Consider the following 22637-nt stretch of genomic DNA (forward strand, 5'->3'; position numbering starts at 1 on the left):
TGGGTAGCAAATAATTTAAGTCAAGTTTTGAATGAGAAATTATCGTGTTATACATAAAAACTATAAAAAATGTATTTCAGGTAAGGAGGTCCCTGGACCCTGAGACCCAAATCTACATTTTCTCAGCTCACTTAGCTCTGAGGATGACCAGCCTCAAGTCCACAGACCTCCAACTCCTAACCTACACCTTTACTCAACCAGTAAACTTCAGACGTGCAATCCTAGCCCATAGACAAAAACAACATGAAAATGCAAGGTATCATGACTCCTTCAAAATCTGATAATAAGGGATCTGATGAGTATGACCTGGAAAAATAATCAGAAAAATAAATGAAAAGAATGATTGTAACTATGTTTAAACAGCTCAAGAGAGGTCTGACTATGGCCAAAAAGAACAAAAATGTAGAGCTGAAATAAACAAGGAAGTCAATCCAAGATGCAAAAGTAGAATTCAATAAGGAGAAGTACTACAGAAAATACAATCTGAACTGATGCTGGAAACGAAAAACTCAGGAAGCCTCAAAAATACAGTGTGTCATGTAGAAAACAGAGTATTATAGCTAGAAGAAAATGCAGAAGAATGGGATCACGCAGGTAACCCAGACCCAGAAAGACAAACACGGTATTACTCACTGCTAAGTGGATATTAGATGTAAAGCACAATCCATAGCCCCATAGAAGCCAGGTAACAAGGAGGACCCTAAGAGGGACATACATGGATTGGCCTAGGAAAGGGAAATAGATAAGATCTCCTGGGTAAACTGGGGCAAGTGTAGAGGGGAGGGGATGGTCTAGTACTGAGAAGGACAGAGAGGGATAGCAATGAAAGAGTTAACTTAATGGGGTTAGGAAGAAACCTGGTGCTAGGGAAATTCCCAGGAATCCACAAGGAGGACCCCAGCTAAGACTCCTAGCAATAGTGGAGAGGGTGCCTAAACTGGGCTTCTCCTGTTTGTCATCTATGATGACCATCCTAATTGTCATCACACAACCCTCATCCATTTACTGATGGAAGCAGATGCAAAGATCCACAGCCAAGTACTGGGCTGAGCTCCTGAGTCCAGTTGAAGAGAAGGAGAAGGGATTATATGAGCAAGGGGATCAAGATCATGATGGGGTACTCACAGAGACAGCTGACCTGAGCTAGTGGAAGCTCACGGACTCTGGACTGATGGCTGGGGAGCCTGTATGGGAGCAAACTAGGCCCTCTAAATATGGTGACAGCGTATGGCTTGGTCTGTTTGTGGGGCCCCTGGCAGTGGGATTAGGATTTATCCCTGGTTCATGAACTGGCTTTTTGGAGCCCATTCCCTATGATAAGATACCTTGCGCATCCTTGATGGAGTAGAGAGGGTCTTGATCCTGCCTCAACTTGATGTGCCAGGCTTTGTTGACTCCCCATGCAAGGCCTTACTCTCTCTGACGAATGGATAGGGGGAGAAGCAGGAGGAGGGGAGGGGAAGGAACTGTGGTTAGTATGTAAAATGAAAGAAACTTAAATAAAAAAGAATTTGATCACTCAGTAAAGGTTGATAGATTTATGAAAATACATAAACAGATTAGCAGAGTTTGGGAACAGTATAAAAACAATAACCTTATACTATATATCTGTTTACAGATTGTTTATTTTTTATAATGTGAAGGCTTAGTCTTTAAGTTTTATTTAGGTTGATAAGAATTATAGGTTAATACTCACCTTGTATACTGCTTGTGTGGAATGGACAGAGTGCTTACTGTCAGCAGCTGAGGCAAGGGCACTTCTTTACCCAACAGGCCATTTTTTGCCAAGAAGAAGACAAACTCCATATGGGAGAGGGGGTGTCATTTTCTTAAAATTGCTTCCTGATGCCTAGGGGCAATGGTATCTCTGTGGGATCCTGTAGGCCAGGCGGTGGTGGCACAAGCCTTTAATTCCAGCACTAGGGAGGCAGAGGCAGGCAGATCTCTGTGAGTTTGGTCTACAGAGCGAGTTCCAGGATAGGCTCCAAAAGCTACACAGAGAAACCATGTCTCAAAACACCAAAAAAAAAAAGTGATTGCAGGGTCTGCCGGGGGTCTTGGAGAAGGGGAGCCTTCCCGGTAGGGCTAGAAGGGAACCTGCCCAGTGGCCAGAACCTGGGGCCAAGTTGGGCAGGTCTTCCCCAGTGTGGCTGGTGCCCAGGGATGGGGTCTAGGCTGAGCCCAGGCACTCACCTCTGGTCCAGAAGGGAAGTCTGGGGCAGGATGGGAGCTGGGGGCCAGTCTCTAAGTCTCAGGAAGTGACTGGGGTCTTGGGCGGATGGACGTGGGGGCAGGGCATGGAGATTGCAGGGTCTGCCCGGGGTTTTGGAGAAGGGAAGCCTTCCCGGTAGGGCTAGAAGGGAACCTGTCTGGTGGCCAGAACCTGGGGCCAAGTTGGGCAGGTCTTCCCTGGTGTGGCTGGTGCCCAGGGATGGGATCTAGGCTGAGCCCAGACACTCCCATGGTAAATGAAGACCACATGAGAATAGGAAGAAGCAAAGTGCTAGAGAGGCCCACAGAAATCCACCAAGATATCCCCACAATAGACTGCTGGCAATGGTCGAGAGACAGCCCGAACTGACCTACTCTGGTGATGGGATGGCCAAACACCCTAATTGTTGTGCTAGAAACCCCATCCAATGACTGAGGGATCTGGATGTAGAGATCCACGGCTAGGCCCCAGGTGGAGCTCTGGGAGTCCAATTAGCGAGAATGAGGAGGGTTTATATGAGCGAGAATTGTTGAGACCAAGGTTGGATAAAGCACAGGGACAAATAGCCAAACGAATGGAAACACATGAACTATGAACCAGTGGTTGAGGGACCCCCAACTGGATCAGGCCCTCTGAATGGGTGAGACAGTTGATTGGCTTGATCTGTTTGGGAGGCATCCAGGCAGTGGGACCAGGTCCTGTGCTCATTGCATGAGTTGGCTGTTTGAAACCTGGGGCTTATGCAGGGATGCTTGGCTCAGTTTGGGAGGAGGGGACTGGACCTGCCTGGACTGAGTCTACCAGGTTTATCTCCTCGGGGGAGGCTTTGCCCTGGAGGAGGTGGGAATGGGGGGTGGGCTGGGGGGAAGGTGAAGGGGGTGGGGGGGGGGAGAACAAGGGAATCCGTGGCTGATATGTAGAACTGAATTGTATTGTAAAATAAAATATAAAGAAAGAAAGAAAGAAAGAGAGAGAGAGAGAGAAAGAAAGAAAGAAACTAAAACAATAGTTAAGTCTCATAAGCACTAACTGTAACATTTGTAGTGCCAGTCTCAGAGTAATAGGTAAAGCTTATCTGAAGTTCTGGCTAGAGGTGTAAGATGATGCATTATCTTAGTTAGCTACCTTAGAATTGTCCTGAACAATTGGTTGTCCATAGCCAATCTTTGAGTGGTGTTTATCGGCTCAATGGCATTATTATGAACCAGGTAGAATCGTTTTGGGGGGCCCATCTTCCTTCTGAAGACTTCAGAGATCACTGTTAGGAAAATTTGTTGTTCACTGTGGAAAAGTTAAACATTATTAATATCAAAATGGAAAGTTTAAATTTATTTCTAAAGAAAGGTTGTTCCAAAGACTCAAGAATAAGTATGAGGAAAAATAGAATTTTGACAATAGTCCCTAGATTTTGGGAGAATCAAATTCGTAAAAACAATCAGTTGCGTCCTTCCTCACATTGTATGGAGAACATCAGTCTCTGGAGTCCCTGCATTCTATAAGGATGCAAATAAATCAGGAAAGGCAGGATATAAATGAGGAGATTTAATTAAAGTGGTTCAAAGCCCTTACAATTCCGTATAAAAGTCAGAATCTATATGCCATTCTTATGATACTAATGGACTTCACAGAATTTCTTAATATAGTTACTGACTCTCAATATGCAGAAAGAGTTATTTTACATATTCAAACTGCTGAATTTATTACTGATAAAACAGAATTAGCTTAGCTATTTATACAATCATAGGAAATGATCAGAAATAGGGATATATATATATATAACACATCAGATCCCATATGGGTCTGCTAGGTCCTCTAGCACAAGGTAACGATGAACTGGATCAATTATTAATAGGAAGTGTGATGGAGGCCTCATCATTTCATAAAAACAACATGTCAATAGCTAAGGTTTAAAAAGAGTTTTCTTCATTACTTGGCAACAAGCTAAGGAAACAGTGAAAAAAATGTCCTACTTTTTCCTTCTATAACCAAATTCCATTACCTGCTTGAAGTAATCCTAAAGGTATACAGAGAAATGAAATTTGGCAGATGGATGTGTTTCATTTTGCAAAATTTGTAAAATTAATATATGAACACTATACAATAAATACATTTTCAAGATTTCAATGGGCAACTGCTTTGAGTTCTGAAAAGACTGACTCTGTAATTACATACCTATAGGAAGTCATGGCCATAATGGGTATACCTGTACAAAATAAGACTGACAATGCTCCAACATACGTCTTCAGTAAAATGAAACCTTTTTTTGCATATTATAATATAAAACATATTATAAGCATACCACACAATTCTACAGGACAAGCTATTGTTGAAAGCTCTAACCACACCTTAAAAGAAATGCTTAATAAACAGAAAGGAGGAAATAAAACTCCCAAATATAGAATGCATAATGCCTTGTTAATGTTGAATTTTCTTAATGCTAATGAGAAAGGAACAACAGCTGTGGAGAGACATTGAACTATAGAAAAAAACTACTGAGCTAAATCAGCCTGTGTACTTCAAATATGTGACCTCAGAATGGAAACCAGAATATGTTACTTTGGAAAAGAGGTTCTGCTTTTGCTTCCACAGAAGATAAGAACCTGGGATAGCTTCTAGGTTAATATGGTTTGATCAAGCAAGACCCCTCTGAAAAATCTCCAATGGGAACAGATGGCCCAGATGATCCAATATTTCAGGGTGCCTCTGTTGCAGTTTCCTTTGAGTTCTGCATCCAGAAAGGCTTCAAAGCTGCTGGCTGAGATGATCCAGCCTCACAGATTACTCTAGTCAGGACCTGACCAAAATCCTAAATTTTCTTTTGGTCCTCATAAGATTACCAATGCCCCCAATCAGCAGAAAGTAACCTAGAAAACTATGTCCACATTCACCAAAAAAAAAATGGATTATGGATATTTGTCTTTGTTTAGAAAGTTGGTTATAAGTTGTTATGGATAATGGTCAGGAAAAAACTAAACGAAGGACATTACATTCAGAGTTTTTTTTTTTTTTCTGAAAAGAAAAAAGGGGAAATGCTGTAGAATAATGCTCTTGTACACTGTAAAGATTAGTCACTCCTGTTGGTTTAATAAAACTCTGATTGGACAGTAGCTGGGCAGGAAGTGTAGGCAGGGTGACCAGACTAAGAGAAAGCTGGGAAGAGGAGAGGCAGAGGAAGTAATATGAGAACATTGGACTGAGAAAAGGTACCAAGCCACATGTCTAAATATAGACAAGAATTATTGGTTAATTTAAACATAAGAGCCAATTAGTTATAAATCTGAGCAGAAGGCCAAAATAGCTTCTTTCTTAACCAATAGGAGCAACACATATTCACAGCGTACAGAAAGACCATCCCATAGCATTTTGGTTTTGGTTTTCCAACTAGGCAAATTTCTGTTGGCTTGTTTTCATTGGACAGGATTCAGCTATCTGATTACAGAAGACATCAGGGAAATAGGAGCCTGGTAGCACATTGTTGCCACTGTGGTAAGGACAATTTTGACTTGGAGAGCATGAAGAGAATAGTGGTTTTTTTAAGATTTATTTTTTAATTATGTTTATGTGTATGTATGTGAGGGTGTATGCATGTGTGTGCCAGTGTCCACCATGGCCAGATGCATTTGAGGCTTTTAAGCTGGAGTTATAGGCTGCTATGATGTGGGTGCTGGAAACTAAACACAGGCCCTCTATAAGCTCTGTCAGTTCCAGAATTTTGGTTTTTCATGTTAGCAATAATAGAACAATTTTCCTCTGAGGAGGAAACAAAAGACTATATTGGGGGCTGGAGGGATGACTCAGAGGTTAAGAGCACTGGCTGCTCTCCCAGAGGTCCTGAGTTCAATTCCCAGCAACCATGTGGTGGCTCACAAACATCTACAGTAAGATCTGGTGCCCTCTTCTGGCAGAACACTGTACACATAATAATCAAACCTTAAAAAAAAAGCCTCCTTAATAATAAAACTTATGGGGAAAACAAACTGATCAGATTTCAAAAAAAAAAAAAAAAAGACTAATGTTGATTCAAATGATTAGCAAGGGGATGGAAATTCAAATTATCTGAACTATAAGAAATAGAATAATCAATAATATTTCTAAAAATAGCTTAGTTCAGATTATATATTCCATTAATGTATGAAGCAAATGATTGTGTCCATTGTGCTACTACAGAAGGGAAACTAACAAGCAAGAACAGCAAGAACAGATACATAGCCTGAACTGGCCATCTCCTCTGACCAGGCAAGCCTTCAAGTAGAGGGAGTGGGAAACCAATTGAGTCACTTAACCTTTAACCTATAGTCTGTCCTAAAGGATGTGCTGGGGTAAGGGTGGCCTAGAGAATGAGGGAGTGGCCAACCAATGACCAGCCTAGCCTAAAACCCATGCCAGGAGAGTAAGCCTGACACTGGCTGTAGTACCAGGACCCGTAGGTACTAAGATAGAACCAAACATGACTGGAGTAAAGAAAAATGCCTATGTAATGATGCCTAATGATATTCTGCTATATACATAGATTGGTATCTAGCCCAATTGTCATCACTGAGGCTTCACTCAGCAACTGATGGAAAATGATGCAGACCCACAACCAAACATTAGGCAGAGCTCAGAGGGTCCTGCAGAAGAGAGGGAGAAAGGACTGTAGCAGCCAGAGGGGTCAAGGACACCACAAGAAAACTCATAGGATCAGCTAACCTGGGCTCACAGAGACTGAACCTACAACCAGGGAGCCTACAAGACACCAACCTAGGTACTCTGCATACATGTTATAGTTGTGTAGCTTGGTCCTCTTGTGGGACTCCTAACAGTGGAAACAGGGGTTATCTCTGACTCTTTTACTGGCTTTTGGTACCCTACTCCTCATACTGGGTCACCTTGCCCAGCCTTAGTACATGGGGAGGTGCTTAGTCTTACTGCAACTTGGTATGACATGTTTTGCTGATACTCTTGGGAGACCTGCCATTTCCTAAATAGAAATGGAGGAGAAGTGGATTGGGGGGTAGGGGTGGGAACAGAGGCTGGGTATGTGGGGGGTAGGGTGGGACTGGGAGGAGAGGGAGGGAAATTGTGACTGGGATGTAAAACAAATAAATACATTTATTAATTAAAAAAATCTATACTCCACCAAACTGGAAAAGTCTAAAAGATAGAAATAAATGTCTACATATGTATATAATGCACCAAAGTAAAATCAGGATGATTAATTATTTAAATAGATTCATAATATCCAGTAATATAAAAAATGGTAATTAAAATTCTCCCAATTAAATAAGGCCTGGGACCAGATGGATTCAGGGCAGAATTCTGCGAGACCTCAAAGAACTAAATACAATACTCCTTAACTCTTATGCAACATAGAAAAACAGAGAACATTTCCAAATTCCTTTTATGAAGCAGCATTAACCTGACTACAAAACCAAAGCCCATGACCCCCCAAAAAGACCAAGAAGAAAAGAAAATTATAGGTTACTATCTCTGATCTATGCTGGACCTAGACACAAAAAATTTTCAATAAAATACATGCAAACCAAATTCAAGAAAATTTCAAAAAGATTATCCACCACAAATGCAGCAGCTTCATCACAGACATTCAGGAATCACATAGCAAGTATAAATCAATAGTATAATCTTCCACATACACTAAATGACAGAAAGCACATGATTATCTTACTAGATACAAAAAGGGCCTTTGGCAAAATCCAACATCCAACAACTATTGATGATAAAAATCATGGAGAGAATAGGGATGCAGGTACAATATATAGGAAGTCCACAGCCAACATCATTCTAAACAAAGAAAAACTGAAAATATTTCCACAAAAATTAAGAACAAAACAAGGATGTCCACTCTCTTACCTCTTGTTCAACATAGTACTTGAAGTCTTAGCTAGAGCAATAAGACAACTGAAGAAAAAAATGGAATACAAAGAGGAAAGGAAGAAGTTTAAGTATCTTTATTCAAATTATATAGAAAAAATAATTATCTTATCCATAAAGATACTTATAAATGTATATTATCTGTAAATAAATCTGTAATACACATACATACACATATATATATCCATAAAGAATCCACCCACCAGAAAACACCTACAGCTGATAAATACATTCATCAAATAGCAGTAAACAGAATTAACACACAAAAATTAATAGCCTTTACATATACAAATGAGAAACACATCAAAATAAAAAGCACAAGAGCCTCAAAAAAATAAAAGAATAAATCTAGCCAACGAAGTAAAAGGCTTTTACATGAAAACTTTAAAAACTGAAAAAAGAAATTGAAGAAGATACCAAAAGATGAAAAGATTTCCTCTGTTCATGAATGGGTAGGATTGTGAAAATGGCCATTTTTCAAAAGCAATCTATGATTAAATACAACCCCCATAAAAATTTCAATTCAGTTTCACAGAAGTTGAAAAAACAATCAAATTACATATAGAAATATCAAAGACTCGAGATAGCCAAAAAACCTTGAACAATAACAACAAAAACCTTCTGGATGTATCACTCTCCCAGATTTGAAATTATTTTATAGAGCTACAGAGCTATAGTAATAAAGACAGTATGGTACTGGCATAAAAATACTCATTGGTCAATGGAATGCTATGGAGTGTCCACATAAACCCCCACACTCCCACAGCCACATGATTTATGACAAAGAGGCTATTACTACACACTGGAAAAAAAGAGCATCTTCAACAAATGGTGCTACCTACACATAGAAGAAAGAGAGTCAATCTCTAAGCTTTCATGAAGCTCAACTCCAAATGATCAAGGACCTCAACATAAGACCTGTTGTCTTATATCGAATAGAGAAGAAAATAGGGAATATGCTTAGATTCAAGGCCATGGGCAAGGATTTTCTAAACATGATTCTATAGCACAATTAATAAATCGGATCCTGTGAAACTACAAAACTTGTAAAGTGCACCATCATTTGAGTAAAGAGGTAGCTTACAAAATGAGAAAAAATATCTTACCATCAACATGTCTGGTTATAACACACACTAAACAAAGAACTCAAAATATTAATCATCAAGAAAACAATCCAATTTAAAAAAATAGGACATAGAACTAAACAGATTCTCAAAAGAAGTAATAAAAATGGCTCAGAAACATTAAAAAAAGTTTGATATCAAATCCATAGGGAAGTGTGAGTTAACACTAGCTTGAGATTCTTCTTACTCCAGTTGGAATGACTAAGACTAACAAAAACAAACAACAACTGAAAAATAACAACAAAAATAAATGACAAAAAAATGCTGGAGTGGATGTGGAGAAAGGGAAACAACTTATTCATTGCTATTGGGAATGAAACATTTTGAAGATACTATGGAAATTAATATTGTTGTTCCCCCCAAAAAGCTGAAAATTAATCTACCATATGACCTAGCTATACCAGTATTGTGCATATACCCAAAGGAGTTTATACTCTACTAGCAAGATGCCTACTCAATCAAACTCATTGCTGCTCTATTAAAGTCAGCACCAGCTTGGATTTTCCATGTCCTATAACTGGTGCTGACTTTAAAGCTTCATGTCTACAGGCTAACCTCCATAATGCTGGAAGGTGCTATGCACATTGCAGAAGTGGGGGTTCCACACTTCTTCCTTGGGATCATCGGCTGCCTCCGCTTGGGGGGTTGGAGGAGCCAAGGTGAGTGAGCAGGGTTCCATGGCTTTCTAGTGGTTAAGTGTTACAACTCTCTTTATTCCAGGAAGAAAGGGGAATATAGAGGCTGGGGAAAGTGGCAGGGGCATCACCTAATTTGCATTAAGAGGCATGTTCCTATCATATGGCTCCTAGCGTGTGCAGCAAGGGAGCCTTCTAGTATGGATCTGGGTCAGGGTTCAAGCTAAAGATAAATCAGGCATCTGGTTTAGAGAAAGCTTTCAGATAAGGTCAGGCCTCCAGGCCCAGGCATATCCTCCAGATAAAGCTAGGTAGAGAGCAGGAAGCTTTGCTGGGGAGGGAGGGAGCCCAGTTCAGAGAAAGCTTCCAGGCTATGGCAGACTGCGACCTCTACCAGCCAGCAATGCCTTCCAACACAGGAGAAAAGTAATCATCAGTCTTACTACTCAGCTGTGAACACCAGTCACAGTGACTGACCTGACAGGACACACCCAGTAATGAAACAATTAAGAATGTGATAGGAGTAACCAATCAATTTCTGTTTGAATTTAAGGCCCACTCCAAAGATGAACCCCCTACCTGGCACCATTATTTGGCCAAGAATCTGTGGCTAGACAGGTCACAGGCCCTAGGAGAGAACTTATTACTATCATTCTGATAAACTGACATAATGTTAAACAGACACCTAATGACATCATTATACCCATAGATTAATGAGTCTCTCAACACTTATCTGAGAAGCTTCTATTTGGAACAGGTGATCATTAAGACAGAAACCCACAACTAGCCAAACTGCAGAGAATAAGAGACTGTGGAATTCTCAGTCATAAATGGAACATACATACCACACCCTCCTCCAAAGGTCAGGGATCATTGCGGAAGAAGGGGTGGAAAGGATGTAAACCCCATTGATGGTGGATAATTACAAGTATCTTCTTGATACAGGAGGACAGCTACATGTATGAACTCACAGGGGTTATGAAACCATGCAGAAGACCTGTGCAAGTGCAAGCCAGACCAAATCTCACTATTGAGAGAGGAGTTGGGCACTAAGTCCCACCTATATCCAAAGAGCTATCGGCAATTAGTAGCAGCTGGGAGAGGGACAGTCATTTTTTTTTCCCTAAGAATGTAGCCTTTTATAAGTCACCATGCTCCAGTAGAAGACCATAAATACAAGAATATTTTGGTATCACAAATTAGCCTTTATTGGAAAAGGGGAACAGAAAGTTGGATGGGTAAGAAAGTGGTATTGGGTCTGGGTAGAATTTAGGGAGGAGGTAGAGTGAGGGTAAATATGAGCAAAACACCTTAGTATGAAATTCTCAAAATAATAATAAATTATATGTATATACAAAGAAATGGTAAAAGACATCTGAGAGAAAGAGATTACAAGAATGACAGGGAAACATAAAAAGAAAAAAGACTTCCTGGAAAAGTAACCATTCAAACAAATTCAGGATGCTTTAACACAAACATGATGCATAGTTCTATTATATTTTTAGTATGAACAGTAAAATAAATCAATTAAAATTATCCATATAAGTAGGTCTATGCATTAGCAATATAGAATATGTAAAATGGGATGTCAAATGTTAAATGTAAAAATGTAATGATAAAAATCAAGCATGGGTATTTCTATTATTATTATTGGTTACTTTAGTACTTTGTATTTGGTTTTATAATTAATGTTAAGATACCATCACCTTAAAATAACTTGTTATACAAAAAAAAGCATTTCTGTAAGCCTCATAGCAACCAAAAAGCAAAATTTAGTAACAGAAAATCTAAAAATAATAATCAAGAAAAAACACCAGAGAAAAATCATTTACACAAGAAAAAGTAAGAGACAGAAGAAAGGAAAGAAGGAACAGGAACAGGGGAGGGGAGGGTGAGAGGAGGGATGAAGAGGGATGAAATAACAATAGCAATACCTTACACAGCAATAAGTATAAATTGAGTCATCCACCTAAAAGACCTGCAGTGACTCAGCATATTTTTTAAAAGAGAAAGAAAACAGGCACTGATGACAAGAAACTCACCTTGTGAATTTGTGAAGGTCTACCGTGAAAAGCACCACACACCAAAAGCAGGAGACTGAAACAATATTTTTAATGTAAACAGAATCTAACACAGATCACAAACACCTGTGCTGATATAAAATGAAATAGAATTTAAATACAACTATAAAAAGAAAGGAAATTCATTATATAAGATGTCATGTTTGCAAAATAAAGCAGTTATAAATGCATATATCTTCAACATCGGAGTACCTAAATGCATAAAAGTATTAATAAGCAAAAGAGAGCAATAGACATCAATACAGTAATTGTGAAGAGACTTTAGCACCTCTCTTGTGTTAATGACCCAGGGAGAAAGCCCACCAAAAAGCAGCAGCATGAAATTCATCATGTGGGGGTCTTCTCTGGAAGATGGCACATGAGAAGACAAATCTATGAAAACACATGGAGGAAAGTCAAGATAAAAAGCCACAAATGCAGAAATAAGAGAAAACCTAAGGAAACAGAAATAAGACTGGATGGGATTTTTTTTTTCTCCAAAGCAGCTAGCTAGTGTCCTTGCCTAGCTGCTAGAGCAGAGCTGCGTCTTGCTAATGGAAGCGTGTTCAGTGACTCTGAGCCTGGGTGCTCTGAGAGCCAGCCATAGTTTATGCTACCATAAACTGAAATCTGAGGCTGAATTCAGCGTCTGCCAAGAGGAAAGTGAAGACATACCACTTGAAGAGGTGTATGGAGTCTGAAATAGAGAGAATTACAGTATGTTTCAAGGCCCTGCCTTCACAACTGCTGTGAAAAGCAAGCGATTGCGGATGTATGACGCACATTGCAGAACTTAGAACATGGTATGGCACCATGATGAGAGCACCAGACCTGAAGTAACACAGATGGTTGGGATGGCAGAATGGATTAAGGGAATCTGAATTCAATAGTCTCGATGCCTACACCACAGCCAGGACAGGCTAAATGGAGACTGGGATCAGGTATCAGATCTAACTAATGCTGTGGTTAAACTTGCTGCAGTCTTCTGATAGACCAGAAAAAAGGCGAACACAGATGGATAGGCCCTCCACACTCCATCATCCTCAGACACAAAACATCCTTTGTAAATTAACTGACATTCAGAGCACCAGAGATAGGATGTAATTTTGCCCCTCTAGGAAACCAGACAGTGAAAGGGTGACTGAAAGTAGTCTTGGGTTACAGTAGTCCTTCCTGTCTGAAAGCATAAGAATTTAAATTGAATTACTAAGACTATTAGCTCTCCTGCACGCCAATGGAAACAAATAAGAAAGAAAAGGACAGTACGAAGGCAGAGAAAAACAATGCATCCCTAACCAAGAGAAAAAACAAAACAAAACACTGACTAAAGACATACTAACAGAGAATTCATTTTATTACTTCATTTTAATATTTTTTATTTTTATTTTTTAAATTATTTATTCTTTGAGAATTTCATACATGTATACAATATCTTTTGTTCATACCCATCCCAACATTCCTTTCAACTTTTCCTACCCCTCCTCTATGCCCCCTCCCAATTTCATATCCTCTTTTTTTTTTTTTCAAAAAACTGGCTCCTATTAGTGCTATGCATATGTATGAGTGTGGGGTCATGCACAGGAACATGCACAACCCATGACAGACCACACCCAGGAAGAAAACAGACCCTTCCTTCCCCAGCAGCCATAACATGCCCCTATCTCAGCTAGGACCTTGTGAACCCTTCTCCAATCCATAGGAGTTTTGACTGTCTTGATCTTTTACAGGCTGGGTGTAGGTAGCCAAGCTGGTATAGGTTTATGTGTAAAAGAACCTCGATGAAAAGAAAACACTATTTTGCAACAGTCATCCCTCATCCTGGCTCTTATAATCCTTTCTATCCTGTCTTCCAAGATGCTCCTAGAGCCTTGGTGGAGGGATTATACAAACGGTCCATTTGATGCAGAGTACTCTGCAATCATTTATTCTCTGCACTTCCATTATTTATTAGTTTTTGTGTAAACCAACATACAGTGAAATGAAAAGCTTTTTGACAAGGAGTAAGAGTGACAGTAATCTACAGATATAAGAATTCATGCTTAGAAGGAAGTTTGATATTGTTAATCTGAGAAACAGCAATAGATTCTAAGGATTTATGACTTCTCCAGCCATGGGCTCTTAACCAAGTTTACAGTATCAGATAAGAGTTCATTCTTGTGAAATGGGCTTTTAATCAAACCAGAAAGCTGTTGTGTTATGCCATAACACTTATACCACTATTGTGCCACTGGGCATATATTGCTACGCTTTTTTATCTTTCAGGGTTAACATCAGAGTAAGATTTATTTTTAATTATACTTTATGCTTATACTTCTGTGGTTTAATTTTTCAATTGTGTTTTAACTTGTAGCTCACTGCAAATGCTAGTGTGCCTGTATGCTGACTAGCTTTATGTCAGCTTGACACAAGTAGGGTCATTAGAGAGGAGAGAACCTCCATAAGATCAGGCTGTAGGCAGGCTTGTTGGACATTTTCCTAATTAGTTATTGATGGGGGAGGGCCCAGCCCACCGCGGGTAGGGACAGCCCTGGGATGGTGATCATGGGTTCTGTGAGAAAGCAAGCTGAGCAAAGCATGAGGAGCAAGGTGTTAAGCAGCAATCTTCCATGACCTCTGTCTGCATCAGTTCCTGCCTCCAGGTTCCTGATGAGTTTGAGCTGGATTGCAACTCCAGATACATCAGCCAAATAAACCCTTTCCTCCTCAAGTTGCTTTTGGTCATAGTGTTTCATTACAGTAATAGTAACCTTAACTAAGATAACCTGTTTTTCTTCTATCTAATCCTGAAATATTATTTTCTCTACTGTTTTTCATTCCTCTAAGCTATATACTTCCCTTTACATTTTTACTTCATGTCTTCACTCCCTGTTTTCTATTCCCTTACCACTTTGATAATGGTAACTGATTTGAGGACTCCACCTGATTTGAGACTAAACACACAGATAATGTGTGTTTTTTTTTTTTTTCAGGTAATAATGCATTTATTTGGTTGGCTGAGATTCTCACCTGCATGAACTATGTATGCACACTCCACTTTATAGCTAGCAACCTGTTGGCAGCATAATACCCTCACCCGCAGCAGGCTGCAAACACACCCCTCTATAAACAATGGAACAAGTTTCTCTTCCATTGTATAATGACCATCAAATTTAAATTGTGTTAAATCGTATTATATGTATGATATAAGACCAAAAAGTCCAGTCCATCCTGAACTTGTTTTGGGTACATCTACAATGCACAATAAGAATGAGTGTGTTGCCGGGCGGTGGTGGCGCACGCCTTTAATCCCAGCACTCGGGAGGCAGAGCCAGGCGGATCTCTGTGAGTTCGAGGCCAGCCTGGTCTCCAAATCGAGTTCCAGAGAAACCCTGTCTCGAAAAACCAAAAAAAAAAAAAAAAAAAAAAAAAAAAAAAAAGAATGAGTGTGACCTTGAGTTAGTGCTTAAGGGGAATCCTCTGTTTACTATCTTATGATCCGAATACATAAACTTGCATATAATTAATATCAGATGCATAATGAAAGGAAACATGTGCAGTAGAGGAATGATTATATAACTTTGCTGTGGGATGTTTTTCTGTATGCTGTGAATGTATGTTGCTCTCATTGTTAATAATAAAGCTGATTGGCTGGTAGCCAGGCAGGATGTATGGGCAGGACAACCAAACTAAGGAAGTGAAGAGAGCGGCAGAGTCAGGAGCAGATGCCAGCCAGCTGCTGGAGGAACAAGATGTATTACAAAACAGGTAAAGCCATGAGACACGGGGCAAAACACAGATTAATAGAGATGGGTTAATTTAAGTTGTGAGAACTAGTTAGTAAAAAGCCTGAGCAATAGGCCAAACAGTTTGTAGTTAATATTAAGCCTTTGAGTGATTATTTTAAAAGTGGCTGCAGGATCGGGTGGGACAGAAAAGCCCCACAGAAAAGCTTATGTAACTTAATCTAGTAATTAAAATAATAACTATCAAACTTCACCCTTTGTAATCATCCTCTTTTCCTTTTAATTCCATACAAAGAGACACTGGATAGTAAGCTGGAGTCCCTGTCACTATTCATTATGTGGCCTGCAGCCCTCTTGCAATGTATTCTGACCCTTTCAATAACTTTGCTACGGATAAAATTTCTTTGATACTTTGCAATAAATTTGGGCTTTATTTCATTCTTCCGTAAGAGCCAAGAACTTGGAAATGCTAAGCTTAGACTTCAACAGCTTCACTGCTCAAACATCCTATCCCTAGTAACATCTGAAGTACTTTTTCACCAGACAGGAAGCTAATGCTGCTCCCTCTGAAACTTGTTAGGGACACAAATGAAGTGTGTGTGTGTGTGTGTGTGTGTGTGTGTGTGTGTGTGTGTGTGTGTGTAATCATCATTCTTTCAAGCATAAATCCAAGTGAAGACAACTTATTAAGGGTCTCAAGTAAAATAAAATTTAAAAAGCAGTGGGAAAGGAATAAAATCTACAAACACTTGGAAAATATACACTGTCAGATGCACAGAACAATCTGAAACATTCATTTTTGATGAGACAGCCCTCTGTTGTGACATTCCCAGAAGCTCATTAACTTCTCAGTACCAGAAAACAAAGATAGCTGAAATGGCAGAAAACTATTTCAGAGTCCTACTTGAAAATTATAAATGGTATATAGAGGAAAAGCAAATGAATGGAGTAAGGCAATAAAGTCTTAAAAAAGAAAGCTAGAAGTCAATTCAGAACTGAGATAAGAAAATAATCCAAGTGGACAAAACAGTAACTTGGAAGAAAATGTACAAGAAATTCAGATGCTTAAACAGACTCAAACAAAAATTCTTGAAATAATCAATTGATAAAATAAAAGCATCATCAAAAAACATAATGCAATAGAAGAATGAATTTCAAGAATGAAGAACAAGATAGACACAATATTACATATAAACATATATTAAAAGTATACAAACATGACCCAAACTTCTCAATACTCTGAGATACGTTCAAGAGAAAAATCTAAGAATCAGAGTAGAACATAGAACTAAGATGTCTGTGCTGGTTACATTTTTGTCAGCTTGACACAGCTAGAGTCATCTGAGAAGAGGGAATTCAACTGAAGAAAGGCCTCTATATTGGCTTCTGGACAAGCCTTTGAAGTATTTTCTTGACTGATGACTAAATTGTGAGGACCCAGCTCTTTAAGGGCAATGATCACCCAGGTAGGTGATCCTGGATGCTATTAGAAAGCAGGCTGAGCATTCCATGGGGAGCAATCCTGTAAACAGCACCTTTCCATGGCCTCTGCTTCAGTTCCTGCCTTCGGGTTCCTGCCTTGAGTTACTGCCTGGATTTCCCTCATTGATGGAGTGTGACTTGATAGTTTTAATCCAACATAAATGATTTTCTCCTCAATTTAGTTTGGTTATGCTATTTCATCACATCAATAGAAACCCTACCCAAGATGATGTCTGAAAGCTGAGACAATTTATTCAGTGAAATTATAGCCTAAAAGTTCCCAAACATAAAGAGATGGATATCCCAATACAAGAGGAATTTACAACTCCAAATAGAGAATTTCTCTACACATATCACAATCAAGATGTCAAAAATAAAACAGTGAAACAATACCAAAAACCATAAAGGTAAGAGCTAACTGAGGTTACTCATAAATCTAGAAAAATTAACAATGAATATTCTACATTACATGTGAAGCCTAGCTTTTATATACATATATTAATATGGAAGTGAGTATGCATATAAGACATAAAAATAGGAAGGGACAGTGAGAAGGGGAAAGAATTTTTCTGAAGGACGAGTGGGCAGGGTAATAGGATGCATGTACCTGAAGGACCACTGGTGAGGAAAGGAAGATGGAATGGGAATAGAAATCTAGGAGGAAGATCAACCAAAGCAAAGTTTTTTTTTTACATACCATAATGAAACCTATTAATTAATCCAGACCATTGTGTCCTATCATCGCTGAAGACCCATCCTCACCCATCCTCATCAGCATGAAGTGACACTCTATTGTCTAGGCCACAAAAGAGTAATCAATATTATTGGTTTAAAAAAATAGAAACCACATATCATTTTTTTCTATTTACATTGTCATAAAATTAAAATTTTGTAACAATACAAGCTTTGGAAACTATACAAATACATGAAAATTGTGCATGTTCCTGAGCATTCACTCAACTGAGGCTGCTTACTCCCTTTCATTCTTTCTTTCCTTCCTTCCTTCCTTCTCTTCTCCTTCTCCTCCTCCTTCTCCTCGTTGCCATCCTCCTCCTCCTTCTTCTTCTTCTTCTTCATCTTCTTATTTTTGTTTTTGTTTTTTGAAAAATTTCTTATCTGTATATACTACCTATCCCACTCTCTGGACACTCTCGAACACATCTCCCTTCCTAAAAGTATTCTTTTAAATAACCCATTCCATTTGAATAGTGTTGCCTCTGTACACATGGGTGGAGAGTGGGTAGAGACTCATCTACTGGACATGGAGAACCTACCAATCCTGTGTCCACCTCCCAAAGCAAAGTGACTCTCCTACCACAAGCAGCCACCAGTTACTCGCAGCACCTCAAAGCTGAGCTCCTTGGATTCCCCCCTCTATCCATGCTGAAAAATTTGAGTAGATGGTTCTTGTGCTGCTCTTGTGCAGGGTGACCAAGCTTATATGATTTCATTTGTGCAACAGTCATGTCATGTCCCAAAGACAGCATTTCACAGCATTCTTCCCATTTGTCAGCTCTTATATCCTTCCTCTCATTCTGTTCCCTGAGGCTTGTGGGAGTTACATGTATGGCCTGTCTACAGCTGAATATTCACAGGTAAGTGGTTAGATGGAAGAAATATGACAGTGTGACAGTAAGTAGGAATTTCCATCAATACAAATGAGTGAATTCCAGTGGAAATATAGCTTAGAGACCTGGGATAGAAAAAAAAAAAGATATTCTAATGATATTCTGCTATTCTCATAGATCGGTGCCTAGCCCTATCATCATCAGAGAGACTTTCTCCAGCAGTTGATGGGAGGAGATGCAAAGAACCACAGTCAAACATTAAGTGGAAATCAGGGAGTCACATAGGAGAGTGGGAAGAAGAATTGTAGGACCCAGAGGGGTAGATGACACAAGGAGAACACAGCCCACAGAATCAACTAAGCAGGGCTAGTAGGGGCTCACAGAGCCTGAAGTGACAGAGATCCTGCATGGGTCTGTGCTAGGTCCTCTGCATATACTTTGTGGTTGAGTAGCTTGAGCTTTTTGTGGGACTCTTAACAGTGGGAGTGGGGGTGTCTCTGACTCTTTTGTCTGCTCTTGGGACCCTTTCCCTCCTACTGGGTTGCCTCATTCAGCTTTGATATGAGGGTTTGGACCTAGTCTTATTGCATCTTGTTATGCCCTGTTCTGTTGATATCCCTGGCGGGGGGGGGGGGGGGGGGGGGGGGGGGGCGGGGCTGCTCTTTTCTGAAGGGAAACAGAGAAAAAGTGGATCTGGGGGAGAGGGGAGGTGGAGGAAGACTGGGATAATTGGAAGAAGAGGAGGCTGTGGTTGGGATGTACTATATGAGAGAAGAATAAATAAGAAGAAAGAAAAAAGGTTTTATTTTTAATTATTTGTACATAGTGTTTCTGTATGTGGGTGTATGCAAATGTGAGTACCTACTGAGGCTACAAAGCATCCAGTCCTCTAGATCTAGAATTACAGGTGGTGTGGGCTACCCAACATGATTGTTGGGAACTGAACTCAGGTCCTCTGAAAAAGCAGCAAGCACTCTTAATTAGTGAACCAACTCTTTACCTCAAGGGAAACACTTTAAGTACAAAAGTATGGGGACAATGATATAAAAATGAATATAGACCCATGAGTCAAAGACTAACCAGAAGAAAATTTAGTCAATTATAGTAATATCACACAATGCAGATTCACATTAAGAAAAAAACAGCTGTAAAGCACAAAAACAAAACAAACCCTGAATCACAAATCATTGTGGTTCAATATATCACAACAGTATGACCAAGTTAAAGATATTATAATGAAGAAAATTAGAAATTAATAATGTAAATATGAGCACCAAAAATATATTTTAAAAATGAGCTCATCAAATCATATTTTTAAAGAAAACTTGAAATAAATGTTAACCAACTAGCAATTATCTTAGATAATTCAAATTTTGGTTTGCATACAAAAATAAATGAATCTTCTAAAATCATGTTAAAATTCTAAAACAAAGCTAATTTTCTCCTTTACTGTAAAAAGTGATCAAATTCAAAACAAAATTATATTGAATATTTCCCAGACTTTCAGGACTTGATAAGAGTGTCTATGGAGAAAATCAAATGAAATTATGCAAAGTAGTAAAATTTGAATGCTTTCTTTTAAGGTTGAATAAAAAATAAAAATGTGTCATTATTTCCATTCATTATTATACTAAGAATCACATGCAATACAAATGATGACAAAAATACAAAGGTCTCTGAAATAAGAAAGGGAAAGTTAAACTTTTCTCAGTAGGATATGATCATTTGTTAAAAAAAAAAATCCCAAGCAATAATGAATAATGAATAAACATAGTGAATAATGTTTGGAATGCTAGCTCTATATACAAATATAAATTATCTTTTACATGTTGTTATTAGATGTGTATACTGGTCTTCCTGACTTCCCAATGATACATACACACACACACACACACACACACACACACACACACACACACACACACACACACACACACAGAGTCTGTTTACTAACTGCCTAGCAACATAATAAGGCTGTTGGAGTTTTAGAGCTTGCAGATAAGAGCTATTTCCTATGCAAAGTTCTTCCTTGTATATCTGCGAAGTATAATTTTCCTGTGCTTCCTAAGAAAATTCAAAGTGAGCAGTGAAATGTATACTGAGTAAATTGTGCAATGTTTTATGATAGAGGCTTTAACAAACTAAAAAATAGACATCAGTGTTTCAAAGGGCATCTGTTTACATTGCCAACATACAAAGGACAGAGGGAGCATCTCAGACAGAAAGATTCTTTTACTTCTTAGTACAGAGTTACTTTTGTTGTTGTTTTTTTGGTTTTTTTGAGACAGGGTTTCTCTGTGTAGCTTTGGTGCCTGTCATGGATCTCGCTCTGTAGACCAGGCTGGCCTCAAACTCACAGAGATCCACCAGCCTCTGCTTCCCGAGAGTTATTTGGGCATACTGTATCTCCTCGACAGGGCTGGGGAACCTTGGAACTTCAAGTGGAGGAACCAATATCAAAAACAGTAAAATATTTTGTAAGTTTAGAGTTTTGTCAACCCTGAATATTTAGTAATATAATTTAAAATTTTCTACCGCCTTGAAAATTCTATATTGAAGTTTGCTGGTTTCTCTCTCTCTCTCTCTCTCTCTCTCTCTCTCTCTCTCTCTCTCTCTCTCTCTCTCTGTGTGTGTGTGTGTGTGTGTGTGTGTGTGTGTGTGTGTGTGTGTGTGTATGGACATATTCACTAGAGATTAAACTCAAGATCTTGCATGTGCTAAGCAAGTGCAATACACTGAGAATAATGCCCCACCCAATTTTAACTATTTTTTAATGCAGATATCTTAGAGGATGTATAAGGAGAAATTCTAGTCACTTGACTTTTCAATTTATATTAATATGCAATATATTAGTTAAAATAAACAAACAACAAAACCCCCTTACATGTGTTCTATGAAAAATTAACATTGAAAGAAAAATTTTGAAAAAAAAATCAGAAAAGGTAGAGCTAAGACACATGTTTTTCTGAAACAGAGTTATTTGTAATAAATAGTATTCAGACATTAAAATGAACTAATTGAAATACTTTGGATCACAATTACCTTGTAAAGGACCACAGAAACTGGGCAAATATCATTACAGAGGTGAGCTGTGACCTGTCTATCCACTACTCTGAGATGGTCTTGTGGTTCTTTTCTAGTGAGATATTTACTCAATTTCTTGAGTGTATACATTGTCTCAGGTGTGGGGACATTTACCCACCAACCCCACAGCTCCCCAGGGTTTTCTTGAGTGTGAGCAGCAGGAAATATTAGATGGAAGGATTTATGTTTCAGAGATAAACAGATAGAAAATAAAGGATAGCCTCAAGAGGGCCTGGAACCTTTTCCAACTGGGCCCCGACTGTCTCTGCCCCAGGGTATTTATAGAGACGACAAGCGGTGGAGCAAAAGACCTCCTCCCCCAAGCACAGCCAAGTGCAGACCATCTCAGACATCTGCACTCAGGCCTGTGGTCCTAATCATCCTCTATGGGGACATGCTGGTTAAAGCCACGAGGAACCCCAAAAACGGGCTCCCACACTCAGGTTTATGTAAGGTTATGCCCTCCAGCCCAGCCTGGTGAGTGACCCAGACCTCCAACTACTCAAGATGCCCCCACATTCCCAGAAAGTCTAGCTCAGACCATGCAGCTTGTGGTCCAGAGAAGTGAGTGTCCAAGATCCCTCATGAAAACTTCACATTTCCGGTTCCAGCTGGGTGTTGTATGACACTATTTCTGGGGAGATATAAACAAATGTCTATTCACTCAAAATAGGGAAACAAAGATAGGCCAATGTAGAGATACCACTAAAATTCAACTTGGGGAACCAATGAGTTTTTTAGAGCTACTTACAGAAACATAGCTGAGAGTTATATACAGGAGCAGAAATGACTCAAAGGCAGTTGCATCATCAAAGCATACCCTAGCATGGGTGAAAACTGATGGAAACTAGAAACCTGAAGCTCACTGCACAATCTGCA

The sequence above is a fragment of the Peromyscus californicus genome, unplaced genomic scaffold (genome assembly GCF_007827085.1).
Source record: "Peromyscus californicus insignis strain IS unplaced genomic scaffold, ASM782708v3 Scaffold_9__1_contigs__length_137607984, whole genome shotgun sequence".
In the NCBI taxonomy this organism is placed as follows: Eukaryota; Metazoa; Chordata; class Mammalia; order Rodentia; family Cricetidae; genus Peromyscus; species Peromyscus californicus.